The sequence below is a fragment of the Macrobrachium rosenbergii genome, chromosome 28, assembly GCF_040412425.1.
Source record: "Macrobrachium rosenbergii isolate ZJJX-2024 chromosome 28, ASM4041242v1, whole genome shotgun sequence".
NCBI classification, from domain to species: domain Eukaryota; kingdom Metazoa; phylum Arthropoda; class Malacostraca; order Decapoda; family Palaemonidae; genus Macrobrachium; species Macrobrachium rosenbergii.
The window spans coordinates 26,210,001-26,234,865 of NC_089768.1; the positions used below are offsets into that span (position 1 = coordinate 26,210,001).

Genomic DNA, 24,865 nt, shown 5'->3' on the forward strand with positions numbered 1-24,865 from the left:
TCTCTCTCTCTCTCTCTCTCTCTCTCACACACACACACACACACACACAATCGCTGCATGTGATTTTAATATCGCGCTCAGAATACCAGATTTCCTTTATACCTAATAACCTGATGTTTTTTCATTGGCAGGTTTCGGACCGTAATTATTCATAGCGGGGTCTTCAGTTCGACAACGAATTTTACGAGGTAAGTTAGCCTTCCTTGTTGCTCGTGGTTTGTTGCAGTGTTATGGTGTTTCCTTTGTTAGCAAAGTTGGGAAGATATACATTTTACCTTTGTCTGCTTGTGTGTCAACACAATTAAATTTCGGAATGTTGTAACCGTTTCATCGTTATAGGTTATAACGGCTTTTCTCAAATAATTACGTCTATCGAGTACTAAAGGCCAAAGGTCAAGGGTTTTCCTTTATTTCATGTATTCGTATAAATTAGACATATAAAGTTGGACTTTTATGTGCTTAGAAATATTGATTTTAAGTCTTCGTTAACGGGAAGGCACTGTTGTCCATCGAGTGCTGCTATTCCAGCTTCCGTTGATGCTGTGGTTGGTTTATGTTTATTAGTAGCTTATGCGGCGTTATATATATATATATATATATATATATATATATATATATATATATATATATATATATATATATATATATATATATATATATATATATATATATATATATTTTTTTTTTTTTTTTTCTAGTTCGTTGTCCTTCGAAAAATAGCAGTGCTTAAGCACTGCCCTGAAATTGCTAAGACCATTTCAATTCGGATGTGTGGTCTTTTTTTTTTCCTCTGACATTTCAAATGCCAGACGAAGCCGAAGAAAAACGGATTTAATATATAAAGTGAAAAGTAAACGTGCCATGCGATTTAGCCTCATTCCACGGGCAGTTGAAACCGAGGACGTCGCACCGGTGCGGACAATGGCAATTCCATTCTTTTATTTCTTTCTCATGACGTCTCACCATTGATAATGACACACGCCATTAAGGGAAATGACACCGTAATTGAAATAATATTGTTCCATTATGGAATGAAATTCCCCAAGCTCCCGTCCCTCTGCCAAAAAGGGAGCTCTCGTGATTTTCATGGTTCAAGCCTTTCGTTTTTGCCCATTTTATATATATATATATATATATATATATATATATATATATATATATATATATATATATATATATATATATATATATATATATATATATATATATATATATTTTATATATATATATATATATATATATATATATATTTTGCAGAGAATGAAATTTTATTTTTATCTGTCCATTACTGTTTTGTTTAGTAAATCCGCATGCAAATGCGCAAATAAAAGCACATTGCCTCACTGCTCGGAATTCTAGCGTTTGCAACTTACGTTGTTAAAATCCAAGTATTTCATGTCCATTATAAGATCAAATGAATATAGTCAGTGTAAACGTAACATTTTTATAAATAGATACTCATAACATTGTGTAGCAGTCTGTATATGATATAAACGATGACAAAATTTTATTTCAAAAGGTATCGTAGATATCTGGATTAGCATCACTCAAATTAAAAGTACGTCCTCATCACCTGACGAAGAACAAGCAACAGGAACACAAAACAAAAACAATTTGAAATCCAGACTAAATGAGAATGTTAATAAATATCACTTTACGGTGGACAAAGTAAATTGATGGAACATCATCAAGGAACTTTCACATGACGTTCTTAGTAATTTGGTTTTGAATTAACAGGAAACTCTTTGTAGCTACTAACGAGTACCTTATATACATACATATACTATATACATACACACACATATATATATATATATATATATATATATATATATATATATATATATATATATATATATATATATATATATATATATATATATATATATATACATATATATATATATAAGAGAGAAAGGCATAGTTAGCTTACTTATTACACAGCTTATTCACCTACTGTTAAGTAACTAATTCACGGATTTTCCCGAGTGACTGACAATCAGTCACTCTTTGTTGATCAGTGACTGTTCGACACGCTCAGTTGCCTGTTCAGTTCACTAACAGGCAAGTGTTTCCACAATCACAAAAATCACAGACGTGAAGTTCCTTTTTATTTTGCAATTATTTCTCACCGTGATAACCTTTCTCCTTAACTTACATGAAATACCAGGTAGGAAAACCTAGGTCAAGACGAGGCTTCCTTGGCAAATTTGCTTGTTATTTGCTCATCTATTAGAATGGTACTGATGAAACTAACAATACTTTGTTTTTCATCATAGAACATGAAATACTCTTAAACACCACAGTTATTTCTGCTTTGAGTGGCTTTTTCGGATTTGTAAATATATATAAAGTCAGGCGTTCATGCCCCAGGTACCGAATCGTTTATCAATTATAATTCCCCCACGGCGATATTCCCGAAGTGGGGCGAGTTAGATATTAAACGACATTTGTAGCTTTATGTTTGTGTAGAACAAAAGTCAAGGTGATATGATAAAAATTCATATATGTCCATATATATATATATATATATATATATATATATATATATATATATATATATATATATATATATATATATATATATATATATATATATATATATATATATATATATATATATATATATACGTGAGGTTGTGTTGGACGTTGTAATGTTGTATCTTTTTACTGACCTTGACGGAACGATGTCTAAATCCTGGAACATCTTGAGATTAGATTCTTACCTCGAAAAAAAGAAAAATGTAAATGAAAAAAGGCTTGCAGTGAATAAAAAAATGGAAAATCGAAGCGCATAGTGCAGCATTTAAGATATTCTTATTCAATACCTTAAGTAACAAAAGCCAGTGCATTTTTTCTAAATCGTATATAAAGTGGAGAAAACGGAATTTTAGACGAGTCTTCCTGTTTAGTAAATGTTGAAGATATTCGGTAAAAGTATCATTATCTTATTCTAATGCACAGAAGAAATTTTTTCCCATTTTAACTTAATGCAGATGAGAATTAATGTTTCCAATTGAAAGAGAAATTGCCTCCTTTCCTCACGAACCCTTACATCATCAAAGAGACAAGATATAAAAATTTCCAGTGATATTTTATTTTCGAGCTTCCCAACATGACAACAGTAATAATAACAGCGTACTTACCTTGTATGTATACAAATCACGTAGAGAGAAACAGAAAACTTAAAAAAATTACAAAATAGGGATGACAATATGGAATTGCCATAAGACACCATATTAATGTATTTATATATTACAGTAAATTTAGCGATAAGAATAATATTATATACATACATATATATATATATATATATATATATATATATATATATATATATATATCTTCTTATATATATAATATATATACATATATATATATATACTATTCTTATATATATAATATATATATACTCTTCTTATCGCTAAATTTACTGTAATATATAAATACATTATTTTGGTGTCATGTATAAACATGTATACGTACATACACGTACTTATATATATATATTATATATATATATATATATATATATATATATATATATATATATATATATATATATATATATATGCATATGTATGCATATGTACTTGAGTTTTTGAAATTTTTAAATATACATACATACATAAATACATACAGATAGTTATATACAGAGAGAGAGAGAGAGAGAGAGAGAGAGAGAGAGAGAGAGAGAGAGAGAGAGAGAAAGGGGCGTGGTCAGGGTATGAAAGGAAATTTCAGACTCTCCTGGCATATTCAATGGCCTATGGGAAAAGGCAGAAAGGAAAATCTAAAACATAGAATATTTTGCTCTGAAGATTTCCCACAACATTCCCAAGGTTTTCTCTTTCGTTTTCCTTATTTTATGAATGTGGCTATATTCTCAGTTTCATAACTATATTTATATTATATAATATATATATATATATATATATATATATATATATATATATATATATATATATATATATATATATATATATATATATATATATATGGAGAGACAGATAGAGAGAGAGAGAGAGAGAGAGGCAGGCGTGGGCTGGAACCGGCTTATCGTAATTCCTATGAGAAATGTGATTCGAATTCTATTATTCGTTGTCCTTTGAAGTGGAGTTGTCAAGTATGTAATTAGGTTTTCAACTCAGTTTTTGGGCGAATAAATGTGCGTGAGACTGGTGACAAGCTTTTATTTTCTGTGTCACTCTCCACAACATTTTGCAAACTTTTTCGGAGGAAAAAATAGACGAATAGGACCAGATTTTCTTTTTTTGGAAAATTAAGGCAAAGCAAAAAAAAAAAAAAAAATTATGGAAAATATAAAATCTCCACATATCTGGATAACAGCAAATATTTAAGAAATCTTTAAATAATTATTTACCACACGAATCATTTTGGCTTTTCATTTCCCACACATCACAGATAATTAAGTCAGTCGGTAGAAGAGGCCGCTTACCCACATCATTTTCACAGCCTTATACAATCCAAGATAGCCTTTACGCGTATACAGTTGATTTAGTTTCCTTAAGTGAACACTTAACGCACTTAAAACAAGAACCTCATACTTCTAGGTGTGCGCCTGGGCTGTCTAAACCTCTATCCAATCAGAAAGAGCAGGTGAGGGAAAGAATAGGTGTGACTCAGCACTTCCTGTTCAGATCTCAGCATTCAGGATAGTGGGCTTGCAGTGTTATATTTATGCATCATGCAGGAGTTTACATGGCATTTAAAGCTTCTGGGGGAAGACTGGAGTCGTATCAAACAGTTGTGTTAGCGTCCACTCTGTTTCATAAGTGACTGGATATTGCTTTTCCCTGACAGTGCAGTGCTGCGCCCTTCTTGGTTTATTAACATCCGACTCAAAGCAGCGGACTTTAGTTTTATATATATATATATATATATATATATATATATATATATATATATATATATATATATATATATATATATATATATGTGTGTGTGTGTGTGTGTGTGTGTGTGTGTGTGTGTGTGTGTACAAAGAACCACTAGAGATTTGAAGTATTGTGGAACCTCATGATATATCACAAAAGGTTTTCTAGCCAAATGCAGAAAGGTAATATGATTGTTCCTACTCTTGAGTATTTTCAGTTTTACCAGTAGCTAATGAAAAGTGAAAGGTTACCACGAATTTGATCAATGCGGTAATATATGTTATTTGGTGTAGTAATAAACAGGAGCCACAGCCGTAGATCTTTATATTCATAAACACTCAGTATTAATTATGTTCGTACAAACTTTTTAGTTCTTGCCTTCTGTAACCCCACTGATTGATATTTTCTTCCCAACAAAGTTATATTATAATTTCCATGGAAAATTGTGCAATACCATTTTATCTCAGATCTTACCATGCATTTGTTTTGAATGTATATGAAAGCAAGCTATTCGTTCAGTGCAGTTTATTAATAACTAATATTACCCTCTTCCCTGTTCTCTCGGCTTCTGTGTGACTCAGTTATTGCATTGTCATTGCAAACATCAACATGAAAATTTTTTTACCTGTTTAGAGGATGGACGAAATGGAGATGTGAAAATGAAATAAAAATATTCATATATTAAATTATTGCAAATTAAGCATCAAAGACTGCAAGTTCCGTAATCTCCTGTCCAGCGATCATGAGCGTGGGTCGTTGTTTCAGCATGCAAAATTTAATTTATTGAATTTTACTTTACGTTTTTGTCATCAAGTTAATTATTTTTCGTCGAGAGAATAATTCATTTCATCGTTCGATGCTAAAACCATTTTATTACTGCGTTTTAGACTAACTGATAAAAAGCTCTATATTAATAATTTCGTTTGATTTTTTTATTGAAATATGAAGAATATTTTGTATCCAATAAACTGAGAGGGAAAATTAAATACGTTATGGGTAATTACTGTTTAATTTTCGAGAGGCGTGATACTACACCGTAAAAACCCCTTTGGCTGAAATTAGCTTTGGTTTGTAAAGTGGGCACAGTAGGTTTGTTTTCATTGGTCAGTCACGAATACTTTTAAACACTTTTTGGTTGCATGATAATGCATTAATCATCTTGCCATAATTCTTGAACTACCCCGCCATAAAACAGACATTATCGGCGACAGTCATTCTCCATTAAGTCATAAACTAACCATAAAGCGATTAATCTCCTCGACGATAGGTTCTAAATTTTGCGGTAACTCAGTTAAGTTTGAGGACAAAGAACACTGGGTTGTGTGCGTTATTTTTTATTGATAACATTTCAGGATATCATTGTCTATTGATATGTTGAGCTAATCTTGTATTTATCTTTATTTACATATTATTTTATCTGTTTTGTAATTTACTTCTCTGTACCAAGATAATTAATTTTTGCACAAAAACATTGAAAGCATGTAGTCTGTAGACACGTGACTGATAAGTTGGTGGCTCTTTTATTTTGAGTAATATTAATATTGAAGTGCCCATTTCTTTGTATTCACAAACTTAAGTTTTTTTTTTTTTTTTTATTCCTGCTCATTTTTGCTCACACCACCAGTTCCTCCCCCCTACAACCGTTTCCAGGGAAACATTAAAGCTTCGTTTTCAACCTGAATGTTATTATGCATTTTGCTTTGATCACGTATTATTATGATAAAAAATAATGGAACATACAGTGTATCGAGTACATATAATAGAATTGCGCCAATAAATGTGATAAAGGGAGAAGGTATTAAATTCTGGAGTAGAATTACTCTTTATTACAATATTTTTTTTTGCTCTAGAGCATAGGTCACGGAAGGTTGGTGAATATATGTCTAGTATTACCAGATAATAATTTGATTCACTCCTGGTACATTTGAACTTGATATATATATATATATATATATATATATATATATATATATATATATATATATATATATATATATATATATATATATATATATATATATATATATATATCAAGGCTGGCATTACGGTACAGGCACGGTTGATATTTAGTCTATATGTACGTTACGGAATTGTGGTACGATAATTTTACCAATGTACGGTACGATTAAGGTACGGAAAAAATGGGCAAAATTCCGTACCGTACCGTACCTTAGGCTTGGATATATCACTAAGCAATTACTAATGCATATTTGGCCGCTTCTGAGACTGGCAGTTACTGAAGCGGCCAACTCAGCAGCATCATCATCATTATTATTATTATCATTATTATTATTATTATTATGCCAACTGGATATATCCACATGTACATATAAATTCCCTTTGCTAATTTACACCAGTTAACATTGAAATTTTCATAAAGAGGGGATTTTACTGATGTAGATTGAGTTTGCTTATAGTACGATAAAAGTACGGAATTCGGTACATTATTTTTACTGTACTGTACGGGTCGGGAAAATAGTTGAGGGTACGGCACGAAATTACGGTACGGTATTTTAGTCAGGTACGGAGTACGGAAAACATTCCATACTGCACCGTACTACCAACTGAGATATATATATATATATATATATATATATATATATATATATATATATATATATATATATATATATATATATATATATATATATATATACATATATATATATATATATATATAGATATAGAGAGAGAGAGAGAGAGAGAGAGAGAGAGAGAGAGAGAGAGAGAGAGAGAGAGAGAGTTTTGTTTGTACATATCACAGACAAACAGAAACAAGTAAAAAATGTGCCGAAGTTTCTTCGGCGCAGTCGGAGCTTTCTGTACACCGTATAATCAAGGCCACCGAAAATAGATCTGTCTTTCGGTGGTCTCGGTATAATGCTGTATGAGCCGCGGCGCATGAAACATTAACCACGGCCCGGTCGGTGGCCTGTCCATTATCGTTGCCAGACGCACGATTATGGCTAACTTTAACCTTAAATAAAATAAAAACTACTAAGGCTAGAGGGTTGCAGTTTGGTATGTTTGATGATTGGAGGGTGGATGATCAACATATCAATTTGCAGCCCTCTAGCCTCAGTAGATTTTAAGATCTGAGGGCGGACGGAAAAAGTGCGGCACAGTAGCTTTCTTTTACAGAAAACTGAAAAAAGGAAACAGAGCGATTGTAATTTGAACAACGATACACGAACCATCATTTGCTACACCTGCGAAAGGGAAAGGCATCCCAATATTTCGTATTCAGTCCTTCAAAGCGGGAGCTTTTATCTCTTCTATTGGTAAATTAAAAAAGAAGGGTTTCGAGGATGCTTAGATGTTTGGTTCGGGACGGAGATAGAATGGCGAAGGCGAGTAGAGAGAGAGAGAGAGAGAGAGAGAGAGAGAGAGAGAGAGAGAGAGAGAGAGAGAGAGATTGCTTCATATCTCGAAGCTCTGACTGTGTTACCTCCATTATATCAGTCAGTCAGTTTATATATATATATATATATATATATATATATATATATATATATATATATATATATATATATATATATATATATATATATATATATAGATATATATATATATATAGAGAGAGAGAGAGAGAGAGAGAGAGAGAGAGAGAGAGAGAGAGAGATTGCTTATTATCTCGATTTCAAGTCATCAAGGAGATTCGCATCCTTTATATCGACAACATAATATCCCATTAACTGAACGAGGCATTGGTTCAAAGTGATAGAAAGAAGGAGAGAGAGAACGCTGTAACATTGCAAAGAATATTAAAGCTGTAAATTTTTAAAGAATACTAGTCTGAATTAGGAGTACGAACCTAATTTTCATACTTTTTTGAATATTTGTAGGTTTTTCACTCACACATTTGCGGTTTTTGTCGGATTGTCCTATGTGTGTAATGCAGCTCCGTAATGCACCAAAGTTAAGTTCAAAGTAATGCACTTTTCTCACGCAGATGATGCGTTGGAATCGCGTCTTTAAGTTGAAGTCTTTCTTTACCGATGCTTGTCCATTTTTATTATTTTAAGGACTATACATTTTACCATATTACATATAGATTTATTTCATCATCAGTAAATGTCCCTGAGTGCGGTTTAATTTTCATTTACCAAACGGTTCATGCTTAAGTAGCAATGCGCCTCATTTTAGAGTAGCACTGTTTTACATTGTTTCCAGCGTCATTTTTCAAGTAAGCCTCAGTACCTTCCTTCTTGAGACATCATGGACCAGTCCTTATTGCTGTAACTGTCTACTCCGCCCCACGCTCGCCAGATCTGTTTGGCATTTGCTTCAGTGCTGTAGCTTCCGTATCCTTTTATCCTTACTGTAAAATTAGAACTTGGTAAAAAAATTTTACTAACCGGGCGGTTTTGATATTTTCAAAAGGTCCTAGCCACTACTGCTGCTGTGTTAGCAAAATTAGTGATCATGGAGCAGTCGTCTTTCTCTATTTCAAGAGAAGCTCAAACTGTGGGATGAGACGTACTGCGTAATTTTTTTTTTGGTGGTGGGGGCTGGTTATTTTAAGCAAAATCAGTGCATATAAGGAGAGTAGATGTTTTCAGTGGGCAAGGGATTTACAAAATTCCTATTTTCGTGATCTGTAAATTTGCACAAGTAGCTATCGACTATTATGTTATATAAGTGAAAACCCGTAAAATATTTAATAACTTTTATGACTGGATTTTATTCAGTTTCGTTTGCATTTTGATGTCTTAATTGTTTTATTTTATTGGTCACAACATCTGATGGTCATATTGCGGCTAAAGAAAGGTAAAACAAGCATCTTCGTTATTAATAACGCAACACTGAAAAAATATCGCTGCATTCAAAGGGGCTTCCTTTTGACATTATTCACAATGAGTGTCTGTATAGTCCCTATCCTTTATAATACTAAACATAAGACACCTGAGTAGTACAAAGGGCAACTCAGATGCCCCAACAGGTAAACAATCAAAGCAGATCTGAATGAAGCTGAAAATCACCAACGATGCAAAAGTTGAAATCGAAGAAAACGACCGATGCAGTAACACTGCGAAATATTTTCAAGGTAGAGCACTGCAGTGTGCATGCATGACAGATATAACAGCTTATTCTATTCCTCAGTAATATTGTTCCCAAGCAGTGAATGGATTTATCAAATTCCAAATAATTATTCATGAAACATAGGGTTAATCATTTACACAACAACATTTGTGAATTTCAAGAATGATTTAATGAAACATAAAATGATTTCGATTAGTAGCTTGTGACACTGAAAGAAAAACTCTCCAAAAAGAAAAGGGTGAGAGGAAATGCATATTCACTGAGAGATTGTGAAGGGACTCGTATGACAAACACGAGGCATTCACCGATGTATAAAATCCTACCGGATCAAGTCGAGACAAAGAGAGGAATTATTGCGAGATTTTTAGTACCTGTTGTGTTCCAGGATGGTTATTTGAATTTGCTGTGACGGTTGAGCGGCGTTGCTGCGTCAGGACTAAATGTTCAGTATTAAATGCTATTTTACCCTTTGTGACGCTCTGTTAACGTCTTTGATGCGTATGAACTGGACGGAATAATAAAGAACAGCACGGTAGTTGGCTTGGGTGCTTTGGAAATATTGAGAAACCCTTCTGGGGGATATGAATCGCTGTCTGGCTTAAATAAGCAATATGATTTTGAATATGTTTGTATAACACCGATCGTCGTAATCTTTTCTCATGAGTTCATAGGAAAAGGTTTTTCCTTCATACGAACATAGCATAGTGCACAATATCTTTTGGTGAACTTTTAAGTGCAATCATTATTTATGGGGGTCGAATCTCTAAACATGATGGAATGAGCGAAGGTTCCACTTCAAAATATACAGAAATATAGACATACAAATTTTATGTATAAATAACCGCAAAGGCAAAAGGTTGCTGTTCCAAATGAAATGAGAGAATGTCGACTCTGTGACAGAAATGGAATCTCAAACATTTACGAGAACCTGAAAAAAAGTCAGTTGTATATCTACTTGGTTCCAAGCATTAGCGGATCCAGAAAAATTCCATGGGCTGGGCACTAATTTTCATATTAAGACATACATACACACACACACACACACACACACACATATATATATATATATATATATGCAATATATATGTGTGTATATGTATATATATATATATATATATATATATATATATATATATATATATATATATATATATATATATATATATATATATATATATATATATATACTATATAAGTAGAAATTAAGAAATGTACAACAATCGCCTGTTCTGTCAGGAAATACCAAATCCGTTAATATTATCGTTAAGATTATTATTCTTATTATTGTTATTATTATTTTTTTCTCTTAAATATTTCTATCATAGATTTTTTATTTTACCCATTTTTATATCTCTGTTATGTTATTATTATCTAAATCTTCAAAATTATTATTTTGTCATTTTTTTCATGGTGGGGGCACGTGCCCTGGATCCGCTAGTGGTTCCAAGCATAACTTCAAGAGACCACTTACTTGTGTAAGTACTTCCTGGAATAGACTGGAGGAGGGGCGTGAACCTTATAATAAAAAAAAACAGACATCCGAGAGGAAGTGACGGCAAAGATAAGCAACGCGAAACTTGAGGGACCCTAATGTCAGGGTAAGAAAAACTCTCGGCTCTCGCTCTCTCTCTCTCTCTCTCTCTCTCTCTCTCTCTCTCTCTCTCTATATATATATATATATATATATATATATATATATATATATATATATATATATATATATATATATATATATGATGTATATATATATATATACACACACACAATATATAATATGCATTCATATATACATTCATACACATACAAATTATATATATATATATATATATATATATATATATATATATATATATATATATATATATATATATATATATATATATATATATATATATATATATATTATATCTTTGTATGTGTATAAATGTATCCTTGTGTAAGCAGTTCTGTTAAACTTGTAAAGACGTATACTTGAGAATATGATGAATTTTAGAGAGGTTATGATCTCCTGTAGTTGCGGGGTTCGAACACTCTCTCTCTCTCTCTCTCTCTCTCTCTCTCTCTCTCTCTCTCTCTCTCTCTCTCTCTCTCTCTCTCTCTCTCTCGTGTAGGAGGGTCAAGCAGTCGAACACAAGTAGCCGAAGTATACTTGACCGAGTATTATTTGGGATAAATACATTATTCGTAATCAAGTACTGTATAGTCGTTAAGTGCATAAAACCAAGTCTTCACGATATAATAGTCAGCTAAATATCATCCTGCACTTTGGCATCCTTTTACCATCACTGAAGGAGAGAAATTAAAGAAGACATACGAACCATGACTGGGGGGTCTCATGACACAGGTAATCAAAAGCGAGAAATGGATCCCTGAGTGCTTTCGCAAGCAGTTTAATGCGTTAACATTTCGGCTCTGTCTGATGAAAAATTTCTTTGAACATTACCGTTCCTCTGTCATGAGTCACGAATCACCACATTTCCTTCACTTTGTCTTTCATAAATGTAGCATACAGGAAAAGTTTTCAGTAGGAACTTTTATAGTTTTCTGTAAAAGAAAACTATTGTGACAGCTTTGCCTGTTAATCCACACTTTTTTGTCCTACCTCAGATCTTAAGAACTACTGAGGCTAGAAGGCTGCAAATTGGTATGTTAATCATTCACCCTCCAATCATCAAACACACCAAATTGCAACCCTCTAGCCTCAGTAGTTTTTATCTTATTTATGGTTAAGTTTAGCCATGGATCGTTCGTCTGGCAGCGCTTTCCGGGGGCGTGCGACTCACCTTCACCTGACCGCATCTGGGAAGCAACTGAGTGGTGGCCGGTGGTAGCTGATAGCTTTGTACAGTATTATACGCTGTACAGACAACTCGATTACGCGGAAGAAACTTCGGCGCATTTTTTACTAGTTTTATCTTGTTATGTCTTTAAAAAAATATGTCTCCTTAAATGACCTTTTCATCCACTTATGATAAATTTTCTTGAGTCAGCAAAATTACCCCGTAGTTTTCAAAGCGTCTTACCTCTAATGGAAAAAAAACTGGTCATGGTATGTACGAGTATATGTCCAGGGAAGTAGGTCACATGAATTGTTATGTCTTAATCTGGCATGCATTTTCTCTACTTATTAAACATTGAGTCTAGATATTCGAGGATAAGGCGATGAAGCATAAGTAAGTCGGTTTACAGCAACATTGCCTACAAAAAGTCTGGCTAATATTTTCATTCTTTTCGATAGATTATGTTAACGAGAATGAATTTCCCTGTACGTGGCACTGCACTGACGTGCATGTAGATTTCCCAGAGTAAACAGTGGAAACTTAATTTGGCGTTGATTTCAGGCCATAACCGCCAGACTACAAATTTCCCAATATATATAGTTCATACATCTAAACATATATATATATATATATATATATATATATATATATATATATATATATATATATATATATATATATATATATATATATATTTATATATATATATGTATATATATACACATATACGAGTATATTATATATATATATATATACACACACACACATATATATATATATATTATATATATATATATATATATATATATATATATATATATATATATATATTGTTACGTGCTGGGTTGAGTTGGAAGATTAGGAATGAATTTTAATTGTGGTTTGCCTTATGGGCCAACACCAGGATCCCAGTAGGTAAGCAATAAATGCAAATAGTGATCCCACTTACCTTGTAATTATATTTAAGCAAGCAAAAGAATGGTAGGTCGCCAGGAAACCAGTGGTTATCTTTATTACTATATTTACATAACTCAAACAACTAGAATTAACCTTGGCAGGCTTGCAATCCAACCATCAGTTGCACGCTCAGTGTTCCACAGCAGTTATAGTTACAAATGGAATGGAAATAATCTGGTTAGGCTACAGCCCAACAAAAGAGAACAACAAGAATCTTATAACAACTCTTCAGTAACTGGTTTCTACAATGAAATGAATATTCTGCAATGGTAATGCTTGACGGAGCTGTAACACTTGGCTCTCGACAACTATCAATTTCAGAAGTTATCTCGAATTCTTCTAAAGCAAACGTTCACAAGGTGCAGGTTGCAGAACACAAGGGGCCAGATAACCAGACTCTGGAAAAGATTTCCAGATAAGCATTCATAGACACAAAAGATTCTCTCACTCAAAATAATTTTTCACCATGGAGGAAAGTATTACTCTAGATTTGATTAGCACGAGTTTAACACAATGGGGAATGCTTTAACTTATATCACTGAGCAAAATTTATTCAGTATTGATCTTAAGTCATGAGTGAAATGCACATGCTAGGTTTGTAGACAAAGGGGCTTTAACTTGGAAGAGTGGAAATACTGAAACAAGGAAAAAAATGAGAGATTCTACTGAAAGAAGCAGACACTATAACATCTGTGCAGTTTAGCTCGATTGCAATGAGGTTGATTCAGTCAGCCTGGCTTAACAATTACACACACGTGGCTACCAGCATACAAAGACAAGGCGCCAAGGACTGGTGCTAAGGGGGACTTTTCGCCTTGGTGACTAGCGGGGAAGTGAGACCGAATTCTGGTGTGTTGGGCCTCCCTTAACTTTGTAGGGCGGAGCGAATCCTCAGGGGTCTGGGAAGCAAATTAACGCCCAGCAAGAGTGGTCGCAGAAAAGCAGATCGTATGGTTAGAATATTCAGCCTAGTCCTTAATTTGCTTCTTCCTCACAAGGAGGGTTAGGACCCCATACTCTACCCCCATTTGGTCTGCTCCAACCTCAAAGAAATCTAGACACTAAGATAATAGGCTGGAGAGACGGGAACAGATAATATTTATAATAATACACACACACACACACACATATATATATGTATATATATATATATATATATATATATATATATATATATATATGCATATATATATTTACATTTATATATATATTATATATATATATATATATATATATATATATATATATATATATATATATATATATATATACATACAGTATATGTTATATATATATATATATGAATATATATATATATATATATATATATATATATATATATATATATATATATATATATATATATATATATATTCAGTATATATAAACATGTTCACGATTATTCCTTGATTATTCTCTCTCTTCTCTCTTCTCTCTCTCTCTCTCTCTCTCTCTCTCTCTCTCTCTCTCTCTCTCACACACACACACACACACACGCGAATATCGCCAAACACAAAAATATTAAAAAAACTTGTAGAGGATGGAGACTGACAGCTTTCAGACCTTAATGACCGCAAAATATCATCTTACGCTTTGACAGAACTTTGCCATCATTAAAGAAGAGTTATTAAGGAAGATACATGATACCATTTCGAAAGAGGCTCAAGGAATAGCTAATCAAAAACGAGAAATGGAGCTCGTGGATCTTTCGCAAGCAGTTCATTAGGAGTTCAGTTAAACCTATAAATATATGGAAAATAATTTTCTTGGTGTATGTCTCAACGTATTTTTTCTGTGCTCCCTATATATCATTCCTGTTGCTCTAATGGTTTCTGGATAAAGTGTGTGTGGAATGTTTTTCAAAAACACCAAAATCAAAAGCGAATAACATAATTTCTTCTTGATGCCTGACTGTGCATCTAATCAGTAGAGTGTTACTATAAATTCACATTTCTTTAATGTTACTATAAATTCACCTTTCTTAAATATTTGAATATCGGTGTATTTCTGAGGCCCAGTTCAACGTGTTTCCTTAGCGTTCACATATCCCAGTTTCATTTCATATTTATTTCAATTTCCTTAATCGTGGCAGTTAGTACTCTTTTAAACAAAATTATTATGGACTGGGTTTCAGTGAATTCGTTCTTTTTTGAAAAATAAGACGTATTTGTATACATACCATGTTTTTATCAAACATGCTTTATTTGGGTACTCTGTCATTTAGTTGGAACAAAGACTCGTTGACAAAATATTTCCATTTGCAAATATATGCAAATATATATATGTAATTTCGTTACTGAAATAAAATATCTTTGTGATGTCCCGAAAATATTATATGAAAAAGCATTTCCTTTTGCGAAAGGAAATGAAGACTGCGAAATACTTTTGTTATAATATATAAAATTTAGAGGAAAAAAAAAGCATTGATGGTACCTTTTGTATTCCGTTATTTTCAACAATTCTTTGCTTCGTTTGTCATTTATTTTTTTTAGATATATATTTGGGGACTATGCAGAATTACCACGTAAAAAATCGTTTGTAATATCCACCTGAAATATGAAAAATGATTTATTGGCTAAGCCTTGACTCCGTTTGAAAGCGGGATGACTCCTATTTTTTTCGGGTTTTATTTCGAACACGAATAAAAGGCAGAAATATCGCCATGTCGAAAAATGAATGAATCATTAATTGTTATTATCGCCGTATTTCTCCGATTAGGCGTTTTCACCTGTATTTTATAATAGTCTCCTTGTACATGTTATTATCCCCCAAAAACGTAGGTTATACAATTATAAATGAAATAATAATTATAATTAGCAAAACTTTTTAACTTTATTTATCAGTATAGCCGTTAAAACAGTTTACATGGAACCATGTTTTGTGTTCCGTTCATTTTACGCAAGGAGAATAAAAAAAAAAAAATCTTTTCAGCGTACTTTCTAAACAATACATTTGAGTCTTTCTCTTTATCTCTTGAATATTGCACATTGAAAATTTTTGTCTACAAAGGAAATAAACTAGAAGAATTACGCATTTATGATCAATGTATTCCATGTCACGAATGGAAATGAAATCGCGTATCAAAAAACAATATTTTGCGCACCGTCAAAACAATTATTCATCGTCATTATAGCGGATTCGGAAAGATATGACTACATTTCCTGCCTGTTGTTTCTCATTTATATTTGTTTTTCATTGACGAATACATTTTTCATGAAATAATTTTTATTTATAGTGCATTCCATTTTTGTACTTTGTAAGTTTTGTAGTTTCAGTAATATTCAAATAAAAAAAAAAGTAGACAGCCGTGCCAAGAGAAATAACGCGTTACCGACAAAATGGAAGTAGCAAATGGTTGATGAACAAGACGTTTTACTTTTTAATAAAACGGCTAAGAAATTTTAAAATTATATTCAAAGAAAAAAATATTACTGCACGTTAAAGCAAAAATCTGTATGAATTTCTGTTACGCTTATTTTGCTGTAATGACAATTGTGAAACATAAATCACAATAGCAGCTTCTCCGCGGAAGGGTAGTGCTGTCAGTGCACCTCACGTGGTGCACTGGAGGCGTTACTAAAGGGTCTTTGCAGCGTCCTTTCGGTCCCAAGCTGCAATCTTTTTCATCACTTTTGCTGTACCGCCGTTCACTTTGTCTTTCTTCCATCTGACTTTCCACCTTCTCCTAACAGTTGTGCAGCTGTGAGGTTTTCCTCCTGTTATACCTTTCAAACCTTCTCACTATCAGTTTCCCTTTCAGCGCTGAATGACCTTATAGGTCCCAGCGTTGTCTTGAGGCCTAAAGCTCAGTGGTGTGGTTAAACTAAGATATACCTAACGTTCCTGAGGCCTAAATTCTATATTCTATTGTATTCTAAAGTATCAACTCATTTTAATAGTCGAGGCTTTTAGAAATATTCGGGGTGGCGGGAAGGGGACCGATAGGGATGGGAGGCCCTTGGACCTCTGCTAGCATAACAAGCCATAAAGTGAAGGAGAATGCGTCAGTGTTTCTAAGGATACCAGTAATGAGATTTATTAATGTTATGATACTTTTCGGCCTCTCCCTAGTGATCAGTTTGGAAAGAGGGCAGGTGCATTGCTATTGTTAAATTTCTAACAATTGTGCTAAAGGTTTTTTACAGCTGTGAAAATCTCTCTCTCTCTCTCTCTCTCTCTCTCTCTCTCTCTCTCTCTCTCTCTGATATCAATGGGAGGGTGATCTCTTGTCCTCAGTTTTCTTCCCTTCTTTACTATTAGCTCTTGTCAAGTCGGCCGTCTGGTACTGTATCTAAACCTTTGGCCCAAGTTCGAATCCTGGCCGGGACGGATGCACTTATAATTCCCCTCAAGTGTTATTTATTTTCAAGGTATGGTGAATTCGATATTATGGGATAGTTGTGGCTTAATATTTTATATATATATATATATATATATATATATATATATATATATATATACACATATATACTGTATATGTATATATATGTATATATAAATATATATATATATATATATATATATATATATATATATATATATATATATATATATATATATATATATATATTTTACAGTATATATATATGCATATAACTATATTATAGGATACATAAGTACATGTAATCTGTATTCATATGAATGTGTACATTCATACATACAATACATACATACATATATATTTAGTTAACGTGACTTGCAATACAGAAAATTCCATCTCTCTCTCTCTCTCTCTCTCTCTCTCTCTCTCTCTCTCTCTCTCTCCGTTTAAGTTTTCCAGTGACTTCCCCTTTACCTTTCGCATTAACTCCATTCATCAAGGAGATGAATCCTCGAAATGCTATCACTTTCAAAATATCACTTCAAGGATACGGATTTTCCTTTGATCGTCTCAATGACTACTATCACTAGTATATAGAAGTGGAAATTGCTTAAGGGCTGAGTAACAGGATGATTTCGTGTGTCATGTATTTTCATGCGAACGATAATTAACACTCATAAATTATTAAACATACAATAACAAAGTCTGATACAAGAAATGTTTATCTTAATAGTGGAAAAAGAGAATATCAGTCACGAGGTGTTCAGTGTATGTCAGCGATTAATGATTGTATTGTTTTTCATAAAGTAATTTGGAAAATAGAACGTATTTTTAACGTATATTAACTTTTTTTTCCAATCCAAGTTTTAACACTGAATTTCATCGTTAATATCTATGTATGAATTATCCGCTGTTGTTATTATTACGCATATTATTATTATTATTATTATTATTATTATTATTATTATTATTGTTGTTGTTGTTGTTGTTGTTGTTGTTGTTGTTGTCGTTGTTGTTGTTCTTTATGATGGAAATTTACATTGTAATAGTTATACTGTTACTCCAACAGTTAAGATACCGACTAGTAGTCTTTTTTATTATTCTGCGGACAGACAAAACTTCTTCCCTTGTCTGCAGGAATAATTAGACCAAGTTAAATCATTATATCCCCTCTTCTCGTCGGGAAAGTGTACTTAATGAAATCTTAAAAAGAGTCCGTGATTGACACTTACTGAACAAAGTAATTTGAATCCCAAAGCTGCGATATTCATATATGACAAGAGCTTTCTTATACGTGTAAAGAAAGATAAGTCATTTGATAAATTTAAGCCCAGGACGCTTTCTGAAATTCCCGGGTAGTTTTTTCCTTGGGCGCATTTAGGAGTTAACTCAGATTACTTTCGACAGAAGGTTGTCTAGCTCTATTCTTTAGAGAAACTTGTCCCAGAGCACAACAGCCGCTAAAAGCTATGGCGAGGAAAGTTAGTTCCCTCTTGACATATACGCACACAATCTGGAAATAAAATATATATAATATCCTTTTATTTATCTATCTGTCTATTTATCTATCTATCTGTCTATACCTAGAGTGTGTATGTCTGACTGGAAAGGTTATGTGGTGTATTAGGATGACGAGATTTGCCGGGAAACTTTTGTGAAAGATAATATTAAAGTATGGCACCCGAAAACGTTCAAGGAGATTGTGTTTAGAAAACAGTTCTTTTGCATTTTCATACATGCTTAAAAAAATTAAGGCAGGAAGACAGACACTAAAAGAAACTGAATATATATATATATATATATATATATATATATATATATATATGTATATATGTATGTATATGTATATATATATATATATATATATATATATATATATATATATATATATATATATATATATATATATATATATATATATATATATATATATATATATATATATATATATATATATATATATATATATATATATATATATATATATATATATATATATATATATATATATATATATATATATATATATATATATATATGTTCTTCTTTTTGTATCAAAGTTTGTTAACAATGACAGCCATACTTTGTCTTCTACGCTGATTTGTTTCTTTAACGTGAGGTTTCAGCCATTCCAATTAAATGATTTTATGGAACCAATATACTCTCAGTGCTTTTCCCCTTTGTTCGAAACCTCGAGCAATTTATCATTGTTCATGTCAACAGTTCCGTCATGCTCTGATTGGTAAAGCAATTGCCTGAAATGAAAACAAGGTATTTTTGTTTCGAACTTTTTTTCATTTATGCACATATACACACGAATACAGTCGAGATGTAAGCATTAAATTAAAAAAAAAAAATAAAGCCACCCGTGTTCTTACACGCGTTTATACATACTTACTTCCGTTTCAGCTATCACATATTAAGGCTTTCTTAAAAATTTCATTTTAAGTTAACTAGCTAATTGTAATTAATGCGTAATATTTTGAATAATTTTTGTTTCCTTCGTGAGAAAAGTAATATGTAAGAATGCGATGGTAAGTTTTCAAAAGTTATTTTTTTTTACCATAGAGAGGTGGCTATATATATATATTGTTTTATACCATATATATATATATATGTGTGTGTGTGTGTGTGTGTGTGTGTGTGTGTGTGTGTGTGTGTGGTGTGTTCCATCATAACTCTGAAAAACATCGGGAAATTTCAACCCAACTTGGTATACATATGACTTACTATCTAGAAAAGAGTACTGTGGGGGTTAGACATCACTAGCACCAAAGGGGGTGGGGGATGGGAAGGGCTTCCTTGGAATGGGCTGGGTCTGCCCGTAGGCTTGGTAACTGAATTAACTCTACGAATTTAGCATACCTCATTTCGGTATACATATGACTTACTATCTGGAAAAGAATACTGTTTGGGGGTAGGGGGGAAGACATCACTGGCACCAAAGGAGTTGGTGATGGGAAGGGGTGACGTAAAAATAACCGAAAATGACAGGTATTAGAGTCTAATTCATAGTTTTCGAGGTCACTAAGGTGAATAGTGACATTCCTGATGCCCTTTAAGCCCAAGTTCAGCCCCGATAGGAAGGGGGGATGAGAAGGGGTGAAAAACAAAATGTCAAAAATGACAGATATTAGAGAGAGAGAGAGAGAGAGAGAGAGAGAGAGAGAGAGAGAGAGAGAGAGAGAGAGAGAGAGTTTATTGCTTGTCATTCAGAGTTTTCCTGGGCAGCTCCGTGTTGGTCAGCTAGTGTGTGTGTGTGTGTATATATATATATATATATATATATATATATATATATATATATATATATATATATATATATATATATATATATGCCACAAATAACTTAGTTAACAAGGTTCCAGACATGACGTTGAAAGACAGTCCCATTAATGTTGAAGTGTCCGATCAAAACTGAATTTGCGCTATCAGAGACAAAAGATAATGAATGACTGGAGACTTACAAGGCTAGCTTAATCTAGATAAATAGATAACTGAGATCTCTGCTGAAGAGCTAAGTCAAGTTGAGGATAAATTGGTGAAATATGGTATTTTCTTTAATTACCCCTTGCTGGTTACTCTCTCCTTCCAGTGAGTGCATCAGATGGAAGAGTGCTGTGAAATCCTGTTTTCATAATTATCCTGCATGACAGTTGCACAATATGCCTAAGAAACTTTATTTGACTCGCCATGAAGCTGACTGAGGCTGTTAATGATCTCTTAATTAACTCCAGAGGAAAATTTTAAAGTCAGAGACTGTAATGTAAACGAGAAATTGCATGTGCTCACTGTAGCCAAATGAAGAACATGATGAACAGTGTGTCCTCTGATAAGTAAGGTCTTGAGAAAATTAAAGTAAGTCAAGGATGGCAGAAGCTGAAAAGACCAATTTAAATGCAAACAGCTCTTGAGCGGTGGAAGAGCTGATTGAAACTAAGTTCTGCTCTAAAGTAATGGATGTTTTATTCAGGATCTAAAAAAAAGGATGCAACGAGGACAAACAAGGAGTATAAGGGAAACCTGGGTGATGACTAAGTCCTGGGAAACTTCTGTCGGATAAGATGGCCCAAGAAGCAGTGATTTGTGAACGGTTTCTGAACCTGATGCCTTTCCTTTTTGGAAGAAATAGATGAAGACGATAGCGACCCTCACCTGGCTGAAGGCATCCCGGCGTGAGATGAGAGTGAACATCTTGATTGATATTTGCATATAGATTCCAGCAGCATTCGAGGGGAAACGTTAACGTAAACTCCTCGGTATCAGAGATGGGAATAATATTGAACATCTCTAAAAGAACATCATGAGACATTCAACACTCATTTAGTCCCCCACTATTTTATGCATGAGATTATCACCTTCTGTTTTTTGTCATCTGTTCGTCCGGAAATTACAATGATTTATATGTAAAATACTCGAATGGAAACCTTCTCACCTTCTATAAGCGCGGAGATTAAAATGCCAGCGCTCTTTTCATTTTTTTCTGGTGCGATGTAGCGACGAACGATCTCGCCAAGGATATTAAGATATTATTATCTCTCTCTCTCTCTCTCTCTCTCTCTCTCTCTCTCTCTCTCTCTCTCTCTTTTGCATGGTATGGAGGAAATTATATATTTGATACGGTTACCTTAATAATCTAAGCCGAGCTTGTCTGATGAAATATAGAGGACCTTATTGGTTTTGAACCATTTGATAGCTAGATATGCCAACATTTTCACTTAAAAAGAAATAATGGGTTACTCACTTCATAATTCTTAGAAACTGAGATGATCTTATGCCTTAGTCATTAAAGAAATAATTTGGAAGTTTTCCTTTATCTCTTCATATTCATCATAGGTACAGTTTATATTTTCTTTCAAAGTTTTTTTTTTCAAATAAAATACTAATATCAGTTAAATATAGGATTTTATAGACTAAAGAATTAGAGGAAATCTATTACAGTATACAGAGCAGTTTGGAAGATGAAATTTAATGCTCACGGTAGCTGTAACAAGATTATTATTAATTTTCGCAGCATATAAGGAAAGTAAATGCTGATGGAAAATCGAAATGCAATTAGTCTGATAATTCTTTCTTGCACTTCACCACTTAAATGAAGAATTGTTTTCATTGTTTTTCAGGAACGCAAGATTTTCTCCGTGGTTGCAAGGCAGATTACATAATCACTTAATTAGGAGGAGGCTTCAAAATTCTTAACTCATTTCAAAACAAATAATACTTTTGGCCTTTTAGTCACTTTTTGGAGAAAGGAAATCGCGTTCGTTGAAATGGCAGCTGTTTTCTTACTTTTATTGGAAAACTTTTAGCCCAGTATCGAAAATTACACAACATTGTGTTTTATGAAATGTAATTCAGTAAAACATTCGAAAGAATATGGCATAGATACCATCCATTTTTCAGAGAAAAGAAAATGAAAGATGTATAAGAACATAATTTTATAATATGGAATATAATTGCAATATAATTTAGAAGGAGATGTGAATAACTTCTAATCATTTCGGAGAAATGATTGCATTAGAAGGAAACCCTCATACATTTAATTTATGAAATTTCGTTCTCCATTCCGAAATCTCTCATGACATCTTTTTACCCGAAAGATTAGTATGTCAGAGACGCGTCCTCCTTTTAGATTGCGAAGCCAAAGTGATTAGTGATGAGCGGGAAAAAGGAGGAAAATGATTTTCCTTATTTTGTTGTGCCAAATTCATTCGTGCACAGAAGATTCCGTAGCTATATTGATTTGGAAATGGCTAACTGTTTTTGGTATATCAGCGCCCCAGTTTCAGTTTACGTTTTGATGTTATTTGGTTGATAGTTCAAGTAACCAAAAAAGATGTAACTTTTCATATCAACAGGATCAGTATCAGCCCTCCTGCCGGGCTAACTCTCTCTCTCTCTCCTCTCTCTCTCTCTCTCTCTCTCTCTCTCTCTCTCTCTCTCTCTCATAAAAACGCTAATCTCGGAAACTTATTTCTGCCTGTCTTACGAGAGGCAAGCCTTCCATTTCCTTTCTTCTGCAACTCATTAAATGTAATCTTTACTTACTAGAATCTCAAGGACCCCACTCTTAAGTCTAATTTACACTCCCCTCGTAAAACTTCTCATTTCTCGGACGAAGTTTACCTACGAATTGGAATCTCTATGAATATATTACCTGGGCGATAATAATGAGTGACGGAAATATCCCGCATCGTTAAGAAACTTAAGGCTCCGTTGACTGAAGAATAAAGAAAAGAAACCCACGGAGTTATGCGTTGCTGTTGTAGCTGAGCGAGAAGGAGCCTCTACCGAGATCCATTTGATTGATCCGGCTGTCTCCTCCTCCCTCCTCCTCTCTCTCTCTCTCTCTCTCTCTCTCTCTCTCTCTCTCTCTCTCTCTCTCTGATTTATGTGGGTGTTGTCGGGTGTGATCGGACTGTTGGCATCCGTTCTAGGTAACGTCCCTTTGTTTCCACTTCCAACCTCGGCAGTAATATTCGTTGAAATATTCCTATTCAGTCGATGTAAAGATGAATACTACTGTAAAAAAAAAGGATCTGTGATAACCATCATATACAGACCGAGATTTAAAGGCAAGAGTTCTTCAAGAAATATTGACTTTTAAATTAGGTTACATCTGTAAGAATCTTAGGACCGTCAAAAACTTTCAGTAAGATTGAGGAACAGACAATGAAAATGTTCGTGTTACAAAGGGAAAAGTCTTTGACTCTGCTATCTCATTAATAGTTTAGAATCCTTCATTTTTTAACCGAATTTAAAGAGACACCACCACCGTTTCGTATGGATATTGTGTTTTTAAATCAAACTTAATTCTCCAAACACTCCTTACGTATGATATCCCGCATGGTCATAGAATTTTTTTTTTG

At 33.1% G+C, this 24,865-nt stretch overlaps 1 long non-coding RNA gene across 2 annotated transcripts in view; it reads left to right on the plus strand.

Moving 5' to 3' along the window:
* LOC136854143 (uncharacterized) overlaps positions 1-24,865 on the plus strand; it is a 198,370-nt gene that overhangs the window by 145,604 nt on the left and 27,901 nt on the right. For both annotated transcript variants that reach the window (XR_010857645.1, XR_010857644.1), the window contains exon 4: positions 132-188. This is a non-coding gene — a long non-coding RNA (uncharacterized lncRNA). The remainder of the gene's footprint in view (positions 1-131; positions 189-24,865) is intronic.